Raw genomic sequence first — 12,498 nt, 5'->3', positions numbered from 1 at the left:
GTTGTCTTTCTCCGATTGACTTATTTCACTAAGCATGATACGCTCTAGTTCCATCCACGTCGTCGCAAATGGCAAGATTTCATTTCTTTTGATGGCTGCATAGTATTCCATTGTGTATATATACCACCTCTTCTTTATCCATTCATCTGTTGATGGACATCTAGGGGAGGGGAGGCGAACCATAAGAGACTATGGACTCTGAAAAACAACCTGAGGGTTTTGAAGGGTCAGGGGTGGGAGGTTGGGGGAACAGGTGGTGGGTAATAGGGAGGGCACGTTTTGCATGGAGCACTGGGTGTTGTGCAAAAACAATGAATACTGTTACGCTGAAAAAAATAAATAAAATGGGAAAAAAAAATGTGTTTTCCAGAACAGGAGCATCAGCATTCTCTGTAACTGTCAGAAACAGAAATACTTGAGCCCTATCCCAGAGCTATGGAATCAAAAACCACAGAGTGGAGAGAGCAGCAATTTGAGTTTCAACCTGCCTTCTTAGTAATTCAGTAAACCATAATGTTTGAGAACCAACTCTTTAGAGCAACTTAAAGTTAATGTTTATTGCTATGAAAAATAGGGCCATTTTTAAAGCAGGTTTTAAAAGAAGAGTGTGGCAAGACTAATTATGTCAAATTATAGCCACAATATTGGCCATACGTAAATACACATAAGATGTATGTCTCTTGCTAAATGTCTAGTAATTTGTTGCTTTGAGTTAAGCAGTGCTTGCTACAGATGTCCTCTTTTTATAATACAAATGGTCCTGGAGTAAATAACATTGCTAGGCAAGCTGTAAGACAAATCCAAATTAACAGTTAATAAGAAAAATATCATTTACAAACTCATTCCTCACAATAACTTTAAAATTTATACAGGGGAAGCATTATAACTACTTTTATTTTAAAATGAGAAAATGAGAGAAACTTAAAATGATTTGACAAGGGGTGCCTGTGTGGCTCAGTTGGTTGAGCAGCTGACTCCTGATTTTAGCTCAAGGTCATGATCTTATGGGTCAGGAGACTGAGCCTTGTGTCAGGCTGTGCTCTCAGTGGGGAGTATGCCTGAGATTCTCTCCCTCTACCTCTCTCTCCTCCCTCCCTCTCTCTCACACACACAAAACAAATAAAGAAATCTTTAAAAATAAATAAATAAAGTGATTTTACTAGAATTATTTCCATGTCTTCAGATACTAAATTTCATGTTTATTTCATTTTTATTAAATAAAAATAATACAGCACTTACTAGTCTATTCATTCTTAATAATTATTAATATGCCTTTCTACAATGTACGTAATTCTTTAATATTATTTGTATAATATTATTTGTATGATCAGTGTTTCACCCTTTACAGAAAACAACTGAGGTTGTGAGGTTAGAAGATAAAGAATCTGGGTTCAATTAATTTAAACAGACTTAGATTAAATATGCACCTTGTCTTAGGCATGTAGTAGATGCTGAGGATACAAACTTTTTTTTCCTTTTTTTATTTGTATAATCAGTGTTTCATCCTTTACAGAAAACAACTGAGGTTGTGAGGTTGGAAGATAAAGAATCTGGGTTCAATTAATTTAAACAGACTTAGATTAAATATGCACCTTGTCTTAGGTACAGTAGTAGATGCTGAGGATACAAACACTGATTGGATACAATATTTTCCTTCAAAGAACTTATATTTTGATTCAGAATTTTACAGTTTAATGGTAAATAAGTTGGGAAATTGAGTAGAAATTGTTACTGGATATGAAATGGACAGCTACTACTAATTTTATTATGTTCCCTGATGTTATCCTAGACAATGTTTGGATAATTGCCACCAATCACCACCATGGTTCATGGGTATAAGATTGACAACTGCACCTGGGATAGTTGGTCAAAATACCAAGAACATGTGACCTAAATTTTGTTAAAATTTCTATAATACCCAAAGCAATCTACAAATTTAATACATCCCTATCAAAATACCAACAGCATTTTTCAAAGAAATAGAACTAACACTGCTGAAATTTGTATGGAACCACAGAAGACCTCAAATAGCCAAACCAATTTTGAAAAAAACAAAACTTCAGGTATCACAATTCCAGTTTTAAAGTTATATTACAAAGCAGTAATAATTAAAACAGTATGGTACTGGCATTAAAAGTAGACACATAGATGAATGGAACAGAATAAAAAACACAGAAATAAACCCATAATTAAAAACCAATTAATTTCAGAAAAAGGAGGCAAGAATATGCAGCGGGAAAAAGTCTCTTTAGCAAATAGTGTGGCAAAACTGGATAGCCATATGCAAAAGAATGAAACTGGACCACTTTCTTTCACCACACACAAAAATAAATTCAAAATGGATTAAAGACCTAATTATGCAACCCAAAACCATAAAAATCCTTGGAGAGAGCACAGACAGTAATGCTTTTGATATTAGTCATAGCAATATTTTTTCTAGATAAGCTTTCTAAGGTAAGGAAAATAAAACCAAAAATAAACTATCAGGACTACATCAAAATAAAAAGCTTCTGCACAGCCAAAAAACAATCAACAAAACTGACAGGCAACCTACAGAATGAGAGAAGATATTTGCAAATGGATTATCTGTTAAAGGATTAGTATACAAAATATATAAAGAACAGACACAACTCAATACCTAAAATGCAAATAATCCATTAAAAAATGGGCAGAAGGGGCACCTGGGTGGCTCAGTGGGTTAAAGCCTCTGCCTTCGGCTCAGGTCATTATCCCAGGGTCCTGGGATCGAGCCCCACATCGGGCTCTCTTCTCAGCAGGAAGCCTGCTTCCCCCTCTCTCTCTGCCTACTTGTGATCTCTGTCTGTCAAGTAAATAAATAAAATCTTTAAAAAAAAATGGGCAGAAGACATGAACAGACATTTCTCTAAAGATGACATACAGATGGCCAACAGATACATGAAAAGATGCTCAATATCACTCAATGTCAGGGAAATGTAAATCAAAACTACAATGAGATATCATTTCATACCAGTCAGAATGGCTAAAATCAAAAACACAAAAACAACAAGTATAGGCAAAGATGTGGAGAAAAATAAACCCTCATGCCATGCTAGTGGGAATGCAGATTGATACAGGTATTGTGGAAAACTGTACAGATGTTCCTCCAAAAGTTAAAAACAGGACTACCCTATGATCTAGTACTCAGACTACTGGGTAATTACCCCCCCACCCAATGAAAACATTACTTTGAAGGGATACATGCGCCTCTGTGTTTATTACAGCATTATTTACAATAGTCAAGATATGGAAGCAGCCCAAGTGTCTACCCATAGATGAATGGATAAAGAAGAGGTGATAGATATATACAATGGAATATTATCCAGGCATAAAAAATGAAATCTTGCCATTTGTATCAACATGGATAGCTGAACAAAAAAAGTCAGAGAAGACTAATGCCATCTGATCTCACTCATATGTGGAATTTAAGAAACAAAACAAATGAGCAAAGAAAAAAAAAGCAGGAGAGAGAAAGAGAGAGAGAGAGAGAGAGAGAGAAAGGAGAGAGAAACCAAGAAACAGACTCTTAACTATAAAGAACAAACTGATAGTTCCAGAGGGTGGGTGGGGGGATGAGTGAAATAGGTGATGAGTATAAAAGAGTACACTTATCAACTTATCATAATGAAAAAATAAAAAAGAACATGTCACCTTGTAGGAAAACAACCCTAAATCCCATCTGATTTCCTTATATTCAAAGATTATTAGAACTCTGATTATAGTTATTTTCAATAAGTTTAGGTGCTGTAATTGTGTAGGGGCTACCAAAGAGCTAGACTAGCTAAGGTTCCTTTAAATCGACTTATTCTTCTACCTACTGCCTTCTTGTCTCTTACCATGCTCTGCATGCATGCAAGTGACCTTGACAAATAAAAATTGTCAGGTTCTAGTTTTGATTTTGCATTACATTCTACTATTGCTATTTAGATAGTGAATAAATGCTATTCTGTAAGACGCTATTCTAATGTTAATTATTTAGACATTCAACTTTCATGTTGACTTGTACATATTCATTATTTTCTGTCACTCCTCACATTAGATGTGCTTATCCCATGATTGTTGGTCTTCAATTTAATCATTCAACCTGCTCAAATTATTGAGTTAATCATTTGGTCAAAAAATATTAAATGCTCCAGGTGCCACTTTGAAAACTAAAAAGATGAAGAGCAGTTCTAGGCCATTTGGCAGACTGAAATGACAAAACTAATCCCACTCTTATTTCAAGCATAACAGACCTTTCTACAGTAACTCCATGTGTTAAAATGGAAAAATATCTTCTCAATATTGAAGGGAAATATCTATAGACTTAGAATTCTATACCAATTAAACTGTCATTCAAACTGGAGGAAAAAATAAAAACATTTTCAGACTAACACAAACAATTTTCCACTTAGAGATCCTAGCTAAAGGAGCTAATAACAAATTTTCACAGAGGGAAACAAATAAGAAAAAAGAAGTGAGATATGAGAATCAATCATGGATAGTAACATGCCAAAAATTAAAAATTAAATTGGCAAATATATGGAATTGAAATTAATACTAACTGTAAAAATGGATAGCTATCATCTCGGGTTTAAAACTAAGGTCCCACTAATAAAATGACATGGGGTAAGGTGATCAAATTTATATCCCAAGGTCCTTATTAAATATAGTAAGATAAGAGCAATTTGATAAACATATGCATATAAAAAGTTATAGAGATAACCATTTGTAGAAGAGAAACAGAATGAATGATTTCTCGGCCAGTATAAGAAATAAGATGAAAAGGTAACCTATTCAAGAGAACAGAACACTGGAAATATTAAATGTTTATTTAATAACAAATAAATGTTAAAATAAATAAGGGTAGCAAGGAATGTAAATAGTAACTATTGTTATTTATGTGTCTATCTTTATATATTAAATGTACAAAGATGGACTTGTAGGAGATCTTGTTCTGAAGATAACAGGGGAGTGAACTCAGGGAGGTAAAAAACTTATTTAAACTTCACAACAATATTTTATTTATTTAAATAACATTTGAAAAAATGTAATGTCAACATTACTTTGGGGTAATTGATGGTCTGTAATCTACTAAATATTTTCTGAATTAAAAAAAATTTAATGCAAAACAAACAAATATAATTGGTTTTACACTTAGTGGTACTTTGTTTTTGACCAAAAAAGTTGTTAAGTTTATATATGATAAAACAGTCACACTGCTGGATCTAAATTTCAACCCTACATGAGTTTGTTTTAAATAATTTTAGTTTGAATTAAAATAATTTTAGTTTGAATTTAAAAAATTTGAATTAAAAATTTAGTTTGAATATAATATTATTTTCTGATAAATAAATTCCCCGGGATCTGGCAGAAATCAGAACTAACAATGGTTACATTCTAACCTCAGAATCCTAGAAGTAGGGGGAGAGTCAAGATGGCAGAGGATTAGCAGACTGTGATGACATCAGGTTGCAGGAGTTCAGTTAGATAATTATCAAACCATTCCAAACACCTACAAACCTAAAAGGAGATCGAAGAGAAGAAGAGCAGCAATCTAGAAACAGAAAATTCACCTTTTTCGGAAAGGTAGGGCAAGCGGAGAAGTGAATACAAGGCAACGGGAAGATAGACCATGGGGGGAGGGGCTGGCTCCCGGCAAGCGGTGGAGCAACAGCGCACAAAATCTGAACTTTTAGAAGTCTGTTCCACTGAGAGACATCACACCAGAGGCTAAGCATGGGTGAAGCCCACGAGGAGACAGCGTGGTCTCAGGTCCTGCAGGGTCACAGAAAGATCAGGAGTGTCTGAGCGTAGCAGAGCTTCCAAGTATCAGAGCAGGGAAGCTGACTACAGAGACAGAGCCAAGGAGTGAGCTCTCGGCTTGGGATTACCTTGAACTATGATCTGCAGCACAGTAGGACTGTGATCTTTTAGCGGGGACACCACAAGTGACAGATCTGGGGAGACCCATCTCCCTTCACCAGAAGACCAGTGTGGCAGGAATCTGCTGGGTTTGGACACTCCAAATGGGGCTGTGTGCCAGAGACAGAAATGTTCAGTCACAGGCCAGGTGAGCTTGGAGTGCGGCCGGAGACCAGGGAGATGGGTGTGATTGAGCGCTTTTCTCTGAGGGTGGACAGAGGAGTGGGACCCTGAGCTCTCAGCTCCTCTGGGCCAGAGATTGCAAGGCTGCCATTTTCATTCCCATCCTCCAGAGCTCTACAGAAAGTGTTCAGGGAACAAAAGCTCCTGAGAGCGAAGAGCAGATTACTTAGCCTGACCCCTGCCAAGGGTAGTGGAATTCCACCTTGGGCAAAGATATTTGAGAATCACTACAACAGGGCTCCTGGTTGGCTCAGTGAGTTAAAGCCTCTGCCTTCAGCTCAGGTCATGATCCCAGGGTCCTGGATCAAGCCCCGCATCGGGCTCTCTGCTCCATGGGGAGCCTGCTTCCTTCTCTCTCTCTGCCTGCTTCTCTGCCTACTTGTGTCTGTCAAATAAATAAATTAAAAAAAAAATCACTTAAAAAAAAAAAAGAATCACTATGACAGGCCCCTCCCCAGAAGATCAGCAAAAATATCAGCCAAGACCAAGCTCACTAATCAAGGAAAACAGCGGAATTCCAGAGGAGGGGAAAGCAAAGCATGGAATTCATGGCTTTCTTCCCATGATTCTTTAGTCTTGCAAACTTAATTAAATTTATTTTATTTTATTTTTTTCTTATTCTAATTTTTTTAACTTTTCCTCTTTCCACTTTTAATATTTTTGAACTAGTTTATCTTAACATTACCTTTCTAAAAAAAATATTTTTGAACTTTCATTATTGTAGTCATATTTTACCCTTTAATGTATCTAACTTTAGTTTTTGTATACTTACAGGGTTATTTCTTCTAAAAAATTTTGGGATACAACTTCTTCTAATAGATCAAAATGTACCCTAAATCTTGCACAGGGCTTTGTTCTAGTCTCCAGCCAGAGCAAATTCTCTCCACTTTCCTTTTCTTTCTTTTTCCAACCAACTTATCTTATCAATTCCTTTTTTAGAATTTCTTTTTAAATTTTCGACTTTACAGTCATAGTCGATCCTTTCATGCTATTTGCCCTTATTTTTGTATATATATAAGTTTTTCTTTCTTTAAAATTTTGGGAGGTAGATTATTCTAAGAGAACAAAATACACCCAAAATCAAGTAGGTGTCTCTGTTCTATTCACTAGTCTAATACATATATGTATATATATTTAAAAATTTTTTTTTTTTAAATTTCTTTTTACCCCTTTATTCTCACCCCAATTTGGGGTCTCCTCTGATTTGGTTAAGGTACATTTTTCTGGGGTCTTTGCCACCCTTTTGGTATTTTATTCTCTCGAACGTATATTCTTATCTGGATAAAATGAAAAGGTGGAAAAACTCACCACCAAAAAAAAAAAACAAAATAAAACAAAACAAAACAAAAAAACAAAACAAGAGACAGTACCTAAGGCTAGGAACCTAATCAATATGGACATTAGTAATATGTTAGATCTAGAGTTCAGAATGACGATTCTAAAGATGCTAGCTGGATCAAAAAAGCCATGGAAGATATTAGAGAAATCATGTCTGGAGAAATAAAAGAACTAAAAGCTAAAAAAGCTGAAATCAAAAAAGCTATTAGTGAGATGCAATAAAAAATGGAGATTCTTACTGCTAGGATAAATGTGGCAGAAGAGAGAATTAGTGATACAGAAGACCAAATTACAGAGAAAAAAGAACCTGAGCAAATGAGAGAAAAACAACTACTGGACCATGAGGGGAGAAATTGAGAGACTAAGTGATACCATAAGATGAAACAATATTACAATAATTTGGATTCCAGAAGAAGAAGAAGAAAGACAGAGTGGGGCAGAAGATATATTGGAGTGAATTATTGTGGAGAATTTCCCTAATATGGCAAAGGGAACAAGCATCAAAATCCAGAAGACACACAGAACTACCCTCAAAATCAATAAGAATAGGTCCACACCCTGTCATCTAATAGTAAAACTTACAAGTCTTAATGACAAAGAGAAAATCCTGAAAGCAGCCCAGGACAAGAAGTCTGTAACACACAATGATAAAAATATTAGATTGGCAGCAGACTTATCCACAAAGACCTGGCAGGCCAGAAAGAACTGGCATAATATATTCAGAGCACTAAATGAGAAAAACATGCAGCCAAGGATACTATATCCAACTAGGCTATCATTGAAAATAGAAGGAGAGATAAAAAGCTTCCAGGACAAACAAAAACTAGAAGAATATTTAAACACCAAAGCGGCTCTACAGAAAATATTGAAAGGGGTCCTCTAAGCAAAGAGAGAGCTAAAAGTAATAGATCAGAAAGGAACAGAGACAATATACAGTAACTTTCACCTTATAAGCAACACAATGGCACTAAATTCATATCTCTCAATAGTTACCCTGAATGTAAATGGGCTAAATACCATCATCAAAAGACACAGGGTTTAAGAATGGATAAAAAGACAAAACTCATCAATATGCTGTCTACAAGAAACTCATTTTAGACCCAAAGTCACCTCCAGATTTAAAATGAGGGGGTGGAAAACAATTTACCATGCTAGTGGACATCAAAAGAAAGCTGTGGTGGCAATTCTTCTATCAGATTAAATTGGATTTTAAGCCAAAGACTATAATAAGAGATGAGGAAAGAAACTATATCATACTCAAATGGTCTGTCCAACAAGATCTAACAATTTTAAATATCTATGCCCCTAAGATGGAGCAGCCAACTATATAAATCAATTAATAACAAAACTAAAAAAAACCACATCAAAAATAATATAATAATAGTAGGGACTTTAACACCCCACTCACTGAAATGGACAGATCATCCAAGCAAAAGATCAACAAGGAAATAAAGGCCTTAAATGACACACTGGACCAGATGGTTATCACAGGTATATTCAGAACATTCCATCCCAAAGCAACAGAATACACATTCTTCTCTAGTGCACATGGAACATTCTCCAGAATAGATCACATCCTGGGTCACAAATCAGGTCTCAAGTGGTACCAAAAGACTGGGATAATTCCCTGCATATTTTCAGACCACAATGCTATTAAGCTCAAACTCAATCACAAGAGGAAAGTTGGAAAGAACTCAATACATGGAGGCTAAAGAGCATTCACTAAAGAATGGATGGGTCAACCAGAAAATTAAAGAAGAATTGAAAAAAATTCATGGAAAGAAATGAAAATGAAAACACAACTGTTCAAAATCTGTGGGACACAGCAAAGGCAGTCCTGAGAAGAAAGTATTGAGAAATACAAGCCTTTCTCAAGAAACAAGAAGGGTCTCAAGCACTCAACCAAACCCTATACCTAAGGAGCTGGAGAAAGTACAGCAAAGAATGCCTAAACCCAGCAGGAGAAGAGAAATAATAAAGATCAGATCAGAAATCAATGAAATAGAAACCAAAAGAACAGTAGAACAGATCACCAAAACTAGGAAATGTTCTTTGAAAGAATTAATAGATTGATAAGCCCCTGGCCAGACTTATCAAAAAGAAAAGAGAAAGGACCCAAATTAATAAAATCATGAAAGAACAAAGAGAGATCACAACCAACACCAAAGAAATACAAACAATTATAAGACCACATTATGAACAACTATATGCCAGCAAATTTGAAAATCTGAAAGAAATGGATGTATTCCAAGAGATGTATAAACTACCAAAACTGAACCAGGAAGAAACAGAAAACCTGAACAGATCCATAACCAGGAAGGAAATTGAAGGTATCTCCCAACAAACAAGAGCCCAGGGCCAGACAGATTCCCAGGGGAATTCTTCCAAACATTTAAAGAATTAATGCCTATTCTCCTGAAAATTCAAAAAAATAGAAATAGAAGGAAAACTTCCAAACTCATTTTATGGGGCCAGCATTCCCTTGATCCCAAAACCAGATGAAGACTCCATCAAAAAAGAGAATGAGAGACCAAAATCCTTGATGAACACAGATGAAAATTCTCATCAAAATACTAGCCAGTAGTATCCAACAGTACAGTAAAAGGATTATTCACCACAACGAAGTGGGGATTTATACCTGGGCTGCAACATTGGTTCGATATCTGCAAATCAATCAATGTGATACATTACATGAATATAAGAAAGAACAAGAACCATATGATACCCTCAATAGATGCTGAAAAAGCATTTGACAAAGTAGAGCATCCTTTCTTGATCAAAACTCTTCAAAGTTTAGGGATAGAGGGGACATACCTCAATATTATCAAAGCCACCTATAAAAAACCCACAGCGACTATCATTCTCAATGGGGAAAAACTGAGAGCTTCTCCACTAAGGTCAGGAACATGGTAAGGCTGTCCACTCTCACCACTATTTTCAATATAGTACTAGAAGTCCTAGCCTCAGCAATCAGACAACAAAAAGAAATTAAAGGCATCCTAATTGGCAAAGAAGTCAAACTCTCAGTCTTTGCACATGATAGGATACTTTATGTGGAAAACCCAAAAGACTGCATTCCAAACCTGCTAAAACTTATACAGGAATTCAGAAAAGTGTGAGGACATAAAATCAATACACAGAAATCAGTTGCCTTTCTATACACCAACAGCAAGACAGAAGAAAGAGGGGCGCCTGGGTGGCTCAGTGGGTTAAAGCCTCTACCTTCGGCTCAGGTCACGATCTCAGGGTCGTGGGTTCGAGTCCCACATCAGGTTTTCTACTGAGCAGGGAGCCTGCTTCCTCCTCTCTCTCTGCCTACTTGTGATCTCTGTCTGTCAAATAAATAAATAGAATCTTTTAAAAAAAACAAAGGACAGAAGAAAGAGAAATTAAGGAGTCAATCCCATTTACAATTGCACCCAAAACCATAAGATACCTAGGAATAAACCTAACCAAAGAGGCTAAGAATCTATATTCAGAAAACTATAAAGTACTCATGAAAGAAATTGAAGAAGACACAAAGAAATGGAAAAATGTTCCATGTTCATGGATTGGAAGAACAAATATTGTGAAAATGTCTATGCTATCTAAAGCAATCTATATGTTTAATGCAATCTCTATCAAAATACCATCAATTTTTTTCACAGAATAGAACAAATAATCCTAAAATTTATATGGAACCAGAAAAGACCTCGAATAGCCAGAGGAATGTTGAACAAGAAATCCAAAGCTGGTGGCATCACAATTACAGACTTTAGCTCTATTACAAAGCTGTCATCATCAAGACAGTACGGTAATGACACAAAACCAGACACATCGTTCAATGGAACAGAATAGAAAGCCCAGAAATAGACCCCCAACTCTATGGTCAACTAATCTTCAACAAAGCAGGAAAGAATGTACCATAGAAAAAAGACAGTCTCTTCAACAAATGGTGTTGGGGAAATTGGACAGCCACATACAGAAAAATGAAACTGGACCATTTCCTTACACCACATACAAAAGTAGACTCAAAATGGATGGCAGACCTCAATGTGAGAATGTAATCCATCAAAATCCTTGAGGAGAGGGGCACCTGGGTGGCTCAGTGGGTTAAAACTTCTGCCTTCAGCTCAGGTCATGATCCCAGGGTCCTGCGATCGAGCCCCACATCGGGCTCTCTGGTCGGCGAGGAGCCTGTTTCCTCCACTCTCTCTCTGCCTGTCTCTCTGCCTACTTGTGATCTCTGTCTATCAAATAAATAAATAAAATCTCTTAAAAAAATCCTTGAGGAGAAGACTGGCAGCAACTTCTCTGACCTCAGCTGCAGCAACTCCTTCCTAGAAACATTGCCAAAGGTAAGGGAAGCAAGGGCAAAAATGAACTATTGGGACATCATCAAGATCAAAAGCTTTTGCACAGCAAAGGAAACAGTCAACAAAACCAAAAGACAACTGAGAGAATGGGAGAAGATATTTGCAAATAACATTTTGATAAAGGGTTAGTATCTAAAATCTATAAAGAACTTATCAAACTCAACACCCAAAGAACAAATAATCCAATCAAGAAATGGGTAGAGGACATGAACAGGCATTTCTGCAAAGACATCTAGATGGCCAACAGACACATGAAAAAGTGCTCCACATCACTCACCATCAGGGAAATACAAATCAAAACCAAAGTGAGATAGCACCTCACACCAGTTAAAATGGCTAAAATTAACAAGTCAGGAAATGACAGATGCAGAGAAACAGGAACCCTGCTACACTGTTGGTGGGAATGCAAGCTGGTGCAACCACTCTGGAAAACAGCACGGAAGTTCCTCAAAAAGTTGAAAATAGAGCTACACTAGAACCCAGCAATCACACTATTGGGTATTTACCCTAAAGATACAAATTTAGTGATCCGAAGGGGCACGTGCATCCAAATGTTAATAGCAGCAATGTCCACAATAGCAAACTATGGAAAGAACCTAGATGTCCATCAACAGATGAATGGATAAAGAAGAGGTGGTATATATGTACAATGGAATACTATGTGGCCATTTGCCATGACATGGATGGAATTGGAGGGTAT

This window comes from Meles meles, chromosome 11 (genome assembly GCF_922984935.1).
Source record: "Meles meles chromosome 11, mMelMel3.1 paternal haplotype, whole genome shotgun sequence".
Lineage (NCBI taxonomy): Eukaryota > Metazoa > Chordata > Mammalia > Carnivora > Mustelidae > Meles > Meles meles.
Note: the sequence above shows the minus strand (reverse complement) of the source record.